This window comes from Castanea sativa, chromosome 9, assembly GCF_040712315.1.
Source record: "Castanea sativa cultivar Marrone di Chiusa Pesio chromosome 9, ASM4071231v1".
NCBI classification, from domain to species: Eukaryota; Viridiplantae; Streptophyta; class Magnoliopsida; order Fagales; family Fagaceae; genus Castanea; species Castanea sativa.
Genome location: NC_134021.1, coordinates 44,537,367 through 44,545,931, shown reverse-complemented (window position 1 = coordinate 44,545,931; position 8,565 = coordinate 44,537,367). Strand labels below are relative to the sequence as shown.

Sequence of the window (8,565 nt, the reverse complement as noted above, 5' to 3'; positions counted from 1 at the left end):
TTTTGGACATTTCTAGCTTCTTCCATCATGTAAACCTTCTGTCCACATTTTCTATAATTGTTTGTACTATGCTTGTAATATGGATTATAATTTTCATTCTCCTATGTCTTTTTTAGAATTGTGCGTGGTATAAAGTTTCAAAAAGTTTGTTATAGTTAATTCTAAAGGCACATATAAACCGGATCTAAAAAATATATAATCATAGAATATAATTATATACTTATATTCTATCACCAAACTGCTGGACTTTGTCACACTCAGATACCAACATGGATCTTTCTCAAAAGTTCGAATAATTATAAGACTTTTCTGGTTGCAATTATGACTGGAGCATCTGATCACAAATTATTCCGTAATTTCTTTTTGTCACAGAAATACTAAAGACCGTTTTTATTTGAGTGGGTTTTTCCAGGACAAAATGGGCAAATAGCCCTAACGGCTGAAGAATATAGTTAGTAGGCACTGTTTCAGAAGTTTATAGTATACTAGCATCTCGACTCTTAAAGAGTCGATTTTGAGGCTATAAATCGTCTCTTATATAGTCGATTTTTGTGGGTTGATCAGATCTGATGTGTCGATTTTCCACGTGGCGGCCACCTAGAAATCGAGTTTTTAAGAGTCGATTTATATATCGACTCTTAAATACTCGGTTTCCAGGTGACGTGTACATGTCACTTGAACCACCTGGAAATCGAGTGTTTGAGGATCGATTTATAATAGGGGTTTTTCAAATTAACCCAAGTCCAGCCTCTCGCACAGACTCTCTCTCTCGCGCCTCTCTCCACTCTCTGTCACTCACCCTCTCACTGTCGCAGACCAGAGCCACTCTCTGTCACTCACTCTCCCTCTCGTGCCTCTTCACTCTCCCTCTCTGTCACTCACCCTCTCACTGTCGCAGACCAGAGCCACTCTCTGTCACTCACTCTCCCTCTCGCGCCTCTTCACTCTCCCTCTCGCGCCTCTGTCCACCTTCTCACTCGCAGCTGTCACGGCTCTCCACCCTCTGACTCGCCCCCTGAGCTGTCACTCGGCCTGCCATAGTCTCCACTCTCAAGCACTCTCTCCACTCTCACTCAGTAAGCAGGTATGTTTTTCTTCTTAAGTGTGATTTTTTTATGTGGGTTAGTTGAAAGTCTAGTACATGGTTTTTGTGACTGCTGATCCTTGCATGTGGACTAGATTGATTTAGTATCAAAATTTTGACAATTGTAATACGTATGAAGCATGCACCATCTAATTACAGTAGGTTGTGTAATTGAAGACTAACTCAGATAATTACAAAATTTGATCAAGACTAATGGTTTGTTCTCAGGCACAGAGATAGCGCCACTATGGCTCATCCAAGACTGTTCTATATGCAATTTTTGCAATTATTAGTCATTTATGCTTCATTGGAAAAGTTACTCTTTTAATTCAATGTGAACATTCTTAATGCAATCTGGCAAGTTGCAAGTGATAATTACTGTGAATGCAGAAAAATAGAGGAGACTTTGCAGAGGATATAGGAGACACAAGTGAATGAAAATCATTTTAGTGCTGTTTGGAAGGAAATTGTATTTAATTGACGTTGCTTCACATAGCACTCTGAATTCCTAATTAGTTTGAACTTCTTTGACTAGGGGGGGGGGGGGAAGAAAAAAAAAAGGGTTGAAACTCCTTGAGCCAATGGTATTTGGACTTGAAAGGAATCTTGTCCCCATCAGCGGCTGAAGGATGATGTAATCAGTTCAATTCATATGGTAGTGCGAGTCGAATTTTTCTACCAAAAATAAAGGGGATGTGGTTAAAACTCCTTAAAACTTGACTATTGTGTTTATATCAATAATTGAAAAGAAAAGATATATTGTGTTTATATCAATACATAGGATATCAGATATTTGACTCTGTTTTGCACGTGGGTCGTGTTAGGACACTTGCAAAAGATAGGAAAAAGGACAGTAACACCAATAGAAAGGTTGGTAGGGACTAGAGTGGGGTTGACAAGCTCAACAGAATAGTAGGTTGTGAGGTTCATAAACTTAAAGGTGGAAACAATGTAGAAAGTGTCATTTGGTTTGATTACATATGAGAGATTGGCATAGGATAAGTTAGTGGTGGACATGTCAAAACCATTGTCAGGCTATGGAAATTTTAATTCCTCCCCTCAGCTTGTTGCTAGTTAGAGACTGGAGCTTGCAATTTCAAGCAGGGGTTATACGTATGAGATGAGTGAGTTCCTAGTTCTACAGAGTTGGTTGCAAGCGAAAGGTTTCAAGTTTAAATATATATATAGTTTTTTTTTCTTTTTTTTTATTCAATGAAAAAAGAAAGAAAAAATATACAGCCGGGGTGGGTGGGGGTGGGGGGGGGGGGGTGGGGAGGATTTCACATTGAATTAGAAGTTGGTTGAAGAGATTGTAGCAGAGTAATGCTCCTCTCTCTGATGTAGAATGGTTTGGTCTTCTCTTTTTGAGCATCTGAGAATATGAAGAGGCAGTTTCAAGAAATAGTTCTGAACTTTGGTTTTTACTATATCATATGACTGTTATCCAGAAAACTCCATTTCACTATTGCTTGCTACTATAGATTTGCTACAGTGAAATATTCGCCATTTAAATCATCCAGTGTTATAGATGAACACATTAAACTTTATCAGACTGGTACAAAATTGCCACTAGATGATGAATGTTGGCCCGACAAAAATTTTAATAGTGGTTTTATGTAGAATGAAGCTCCTTAAGTGTTAAAAGCACAATTACAGAAATACATTAAAAGAGTAATATGATCACGATCCAGTTTTGGTTTTGAGGTTTCTTTGAGATTATTATAGCACTAGATCAATATCAGTACTATGAACATGCTAGAAGTTTTATTGTTTATTAGATATATGCAATTCAAATGCCAGCTGAATCACATATTATTTAAGTGTCTTTTGTACACATCCTGTATACTTAAGGTCTCTCCTTGCCTCTTTCTAATAAAGTTTCACTATTACTTGTCCCAAAAAAGGAAAATGAAAAAGAAAATCAAATGCCTTATAATTGTCTATTTTGACAATTTGATATCGTTGGCATTTTGGCCCCTACATGTATACATGCATTACAGGGTACAAAGTGACTACTATACTATATGAATGTTGACTTAAATATGACAAGGATTGTGTTTCTGGTCAACTATTGTAATGATGCAACAACAACAAAACCTTAGTCCTAAGTTTTTTGGGGTCAACTAAGGATCCTCAAGAAGATTAGTTAGGCTGACCACATTTATTCTTTTCCTACGTTTTATTCTATCCAAAGTCATAGCCTCTATTACTTCCTTAATTGATATGTTCTTTTGAATTACTTCTACTAATGTTATTTTTTGTCTTCCCCTGTCTATTTTCATTCCCTCAATTTGAATCAACCCACTCTTTCTAACTGGTGCATTAATCTAAAAGCTGCATTCATTGAAACTTTACTTGGATTTATTGTGTATTTGTTAATTTGGGACTTGAGTTATTGAAAGCAGCAATTATCATTTGTCAGAAGCTTGTTGAAGAATACGAAGATATTTGTTCTCATTAAGTTATATACATCAATCATGACTGCTCTGCTCAGCGTCCAGTTAAATGATAATGTCTAGTGTTAGTATTGTTGGTGGATGGACTTGAACTAGTAAGATAGATGTAAAATTTTTAAAAACGGAAAGAATTGAAAACTATACAAAGAAGGTGTTTTCCTATCTATTTTCAGAAAAGTCATTTTGAAAACTGTAACTCTAAAAATACTGTGATGATCAGTTCAGGCAACAACAAAGAGATATTTTCACTGTATCTTAAATTGATTTTTTTTTTTGGCTCCCAAAAGAAAAGTGTATTTAATATAAAACTAAGAATGAAAATCACTTGCATTAGCCAGGGTTCAAATCCAGGGTATTTTTTACAAATCTGGGGTTCAAATCAGTGGCGGCTCCAGGAATTTTTCTTAGGGTGTTCCTAAAAAAATTTTCCAAATTTTTTTTTTTGGTACGTAGTTTTCTTATCAAATTATTAATTATTGTTGTTTAGTTGTTTCTTTAATTTTTTGACTTTTATAAACTATAATTTGTTATATTGTTGTTTCATTAATTATAAGATTATTAATTGTTGTTTAGCCTAGAATAACATAATTTAATTTGTTTGTCTTTTATAATATATTAGTTAATTAAATTATTATTTATTATTTATTAGTTATTTCCTTCAATTAATTATTAGTTAATTAAATGGTTTTTTATTAATTATTAGTTAATTAAATGATTATTCATTAATTATTAGTTGTACTGTTGCAAACAGCCACACCCCCATTCACCCCAATTCAACAGTACCCAATGCCCCTGACTCCAATCACAAGACTAGAGCCAATCAGATAAAGCCAATTAATTGTATTTCACAAAAAGACACCACACCAACACAGACATCTAATTTATCTCACCACACCAACATCAATACCAACGGATAACTCCAAAAACAGTGCAAATATTAATAAAATTTTATAAAGCATACTAACCAAAAGGCAAAAGCAGACAAATGACAATCACAAAAAAAAAAAAAAAAAAACAAGAACAGTTCTCAGTTCAAAGTCTTAAAAGAGAGAGAGAGACTGAGACAGAGAGACAGAGGGAGAGTCCGAGAGTCTCATTTTGTTCACTTTCATTCTTCCCTCTTCACTCTTCAGATAAAGAGAGCAGAGAGACTGAGACAGACAGTCACATAGATGAAATACCCGAGGGCGCCGCCGTCGGCACAAAGGGCGAGGCGAGGCGAGGAACTCAACTGGGGAAGACCGATCGGCACAGTGGCGTGGCGAGGCGAGGAACTGAGGAAGACCGATCGGGCGGGGAGCACGTCGAGATGTAGCTTCCGTTTGAATGGGAGATCGATTTTGAGCTCGGCCCGATCCGGCGATCTCCTACTCCGTCATCCGTTCCGACGTTCCGTGAAATTTTTTGCGTCCGCCCGTGAAGTGTGAAGTGTGAAGTGTTGCTCGATCTCGATTTCAGTATATTAGGTTAGGTTTTTTTTTTTTTTTTTTTTTGGGAGAATCTGTGGGTTATTGGGTTTGCTACCATCTGTTGGGCTTGATGTGGGGCTTGCTTGTTTTTTTTCGAGAATCTGTGGGCTTGCCGTTACACTTTCTTTTTTTTTTTCTTTTTTTTTCAGATTTTAGTTCCAAGTTTTTTTTTTTGGCTTTTTTTATTTGCTGAACAAATAATTTTTTTTTTTTTAGGGTGTTCCTACCCTTGATTGAGGGTATTCCTAATTTTTTTTTAAGGTAAACAAATATTTTTTTTAAAATTATTATATATATAAAAAAAAAAAATTCAGTTCAGGGTGTTCCTGGGAACACCCTGAAATGTACGTGGCGCCGCCACTGGTTCAAATCCAAAATGAAAATCAGTTGCATTCACTAGGGTTCAAATCCAACACCAACAAAGACATCCAGGGTTCAAATCCCCCCAACCCCAACTATTGATGTATCCAAAAAAAAAAAAAAAAAAAAATCACTTGCATAGTTCAAGGCAGTATTAGTGGAGTTAATTGTTTTTTGGCCCCATAAAGGGAAAGTGCATCTTTGATTTACTTGTAATTGCATTTTGGTTGTCATCTTAGAAATTGTCAGATGGATGGTCCATCTTCATGTGCAAATTTTCATTGCTATGATGTTTTGTAAATTAGTCTATGCTAAACTTTTAGAAATTTCTATGCTCAATATTATTTCCAAGCAGTGAACAAGTGTCTTAAGATGAGCAAGGGTAGGAGTTTCGAATTGGTGGCCATTGAAGTCAAATGGATTCTTGATGGTTTGAGCTGAGAATGGTTGGAGGCTTGAGAAATGGTTTGTTTGTGGCAATTATATGAGATGTGTTAGAAAAAATGCGTGAAGGGGTTATGGAATGGGTTTTATGCAAAATGTGAGAGCTGAGAAGGGCAAGGCTTTAGTAGATAGGGGGTTGGGGCATGTGTGGTCCGGGCTTTGGCATGTGGGAATAGTTATATCATTTATAAAAATTATAACTGAGAATGAAATTACTTCACGAACTTTTCTAAAAACAGTTTTAAGTCATCTTTCCAAATAAATTTTTGATATTGAAAACAACAGAAATTTTTTTTTCTTGGTTCTGATTCTCAAAAACAATCAATCACTTCTCGCAGACCCTGCAAAAGTGGGAGCTTTGTACACTAGGTACAACATATTCTTGAAAACAACATTAAACAGTTTTTTGAGAACATTTTCAGAAAACTGTTCCAATCAAAGCCCAAACTGCTTTGAGTGAGCCTGACATAGGCCAACATTTGAAAGTATTTTCTCTTGGCTACTTTCCTCCAGTTTTGACACCATTTCTGCTCTAGACTATCTGGCCAATGCCCACTTAGCCTACAGTCTATGGAATGAGATCGACTCATCTCCCCATCTCTAAAATGTCTAATCCAAGTTTTATCATTATGTTATGATGTAGACTTCTCCAACCAAGCTAGCTGGAACCTTCATTTTTCTTGTAACCTATTTTAATCCTTTTTAACGATAGATGGGAAATTATGTGAACCAAATATCGTAAGGTTAAGTCGTTATTGGAATTGTATGTCTTCTTACAAATAAAGGTTAACCCTATGAACTTAAATAAAATACTAAAACCTAATTACCTTACTAGACTTTTAAACTTAAATAAAACTATCTCTGTACTCCCTGCATCACATAATTTTATTTTAGACTACTACCAGGATATGGTAATAAACTCAAGATTACCAACTTTTACTTCCCTTTCACTTTATCAAATCCTTCCTCAAAGATATTCTTTTGGGTTATTAGCTGTGGAACTCTGATAGTTCTTGTAAACAGTGGTACAATCTGTCTCCATTACTTCTTATGCAGTTCAACATTATTTATTTCCTTTAATTGTTTTCAATGTCTATTACATGCTAATTGCTTATCATTCTTGTGCAGTATGGCTGCTGCAAATGCTGGACAGATTGACTACACACAGCCTGGCCCCATTGACCAGTCGGTGTTGACGTTGCAGGCCAACCATCGGTCTGAATCTATTTGGAATGGGCAGGTAAAGCACAACATTAAATATTTAATGAATGTACACACATTTGATTCATACAATGTGAGCGCACTTGCTGTCATATATTAATCCATGGTTTTGTTCTGTGCAGGATCTAGGGTCTCTTAAATGCCGTGTCCGTACTGAAGAGTTCTCCGATCGAGAGCCAATGGTGGACGACCGAGTCATTGACATCATTAAGGCACTCGGTTTGGAGGGACTCCTTAGGACCCCGGGTAGAGAGATTGACCACGGCCTGATAACGGCCTTAGTGGAGCGATGGCGGCAGGAGACTCACACCTTCCACATGCCACATGGTGAGGTCACCATCACCTTGCAAGATGTGGAGGTTCTTCTCGGGCTTCCTGTTGACGGCGAGGTCATTACAGGGAGCACGCAGAAAGAATGGGAGAACGTGTGTGAGGAATTTCTTGGCTTCGCACTGCAAACAATCGAGAAAGGAACTTCATGGCCGAGGATTCTCATCCAACGGCTTTTGGAAGTCGTTGCCAATCCCTTGCCGCCTAATGCCACAGAGGATCAGCTTGCATAAGTACGCACGATGCTACATCCTAGCGCTACTAGGGGACACAATCTTCAAGGACAAATCCGGCGATAGGTGCATCTCGATGGTGGGTGCGCAGCTGGAAGACCTTCGCAATCCATGAAGGTACAGCTGGAAGTGCTTGCCTTGCATGGTTGTACCGAGAGTTATGCAGGCAAGCGATAAGAAAGCTAATCGAGCTTGGTGGGTGTTTGCGTTGGTCCAAGATTGGGCATGGGCTAGGTTCCCATATTTGTGCCCGAAGGTTGGCACATGGCCCGCCGATGATGCTTATGGTCCTCCAGCTCGTGGTCCACTCGTCCCCGAAGTAAGTCTCTACCTCATACACGTCATGTAACTTCAATTTATTTTTTTAAAAAGCTTCTAGAAATTATTTGAGTCTATATTAAACAATTTGAAATAGAGGTTATACACTATAATTTTGTGTCAAATTTTCTAAATTATATCGGTTAATATGATCCCTTGTTCCTGGATTGTAGGTGGTCGTGGGTCCCAAACAAGAAAACAGCCCCGCCCACATCTTCCCGGACAGGTATCGCGAGCAAATAGCTTCAATGTTGGCCAGCTGTATGAAAATGCCTTATTTAACATGTTTAGGAACAAGATATAGGTTTAGTGAACTTTGCCATATAAACATTGTTGCCTAATGTGTTGCTTGTTTTTGGCCGTCGTAGGTGGTGTGCGGCCGTACCAAGCCGAATTCGAGAACCTTCCGCCGTGGTGCGTTGCGTGAGGGCCATGGACGGCAACGGTGCCACTTGTATGTTTCCACCTAGTAGAGAAACATACACCGGATCGTGTCGTTCGTCAATTCGGGATGATCCAAGAAATTCCCCGTAATGTTGACACCGATACAGTGCTCCATGCCATTGATTTGAGGGGGAAGGTTGGTGTTGATTGGATGCGGAAACATGCTGCGCATATTACAGAGTGGGTAATCGCCTTCAAAAGGTTGT

The 8,565-nt window shown here is 38.0% G+C and overlaps 1 long non-coding RNA gene across 1 annotated transcript; it reads left to right on the top strand.

Annotated features, from left to right (window-relative positions):
• The first annotated feature begins 948 nt into the window (after positions 1-948).
• On the top strand, positions 949-7,433 carry LOC142609752 (uncharacterized). Its single transcript, XR_012839666.1, has 3 exons — positions 949-1,084; positions 6,942-7,053; positions 7,164-7,433. It is a non-coding gene; the product is annotated as an uncharacterized LOC142609752 (long non-coding RNA).
• The last annotated feature ends 1,132 nt before the right edge of the window (positions 7,434-8,565 follow it).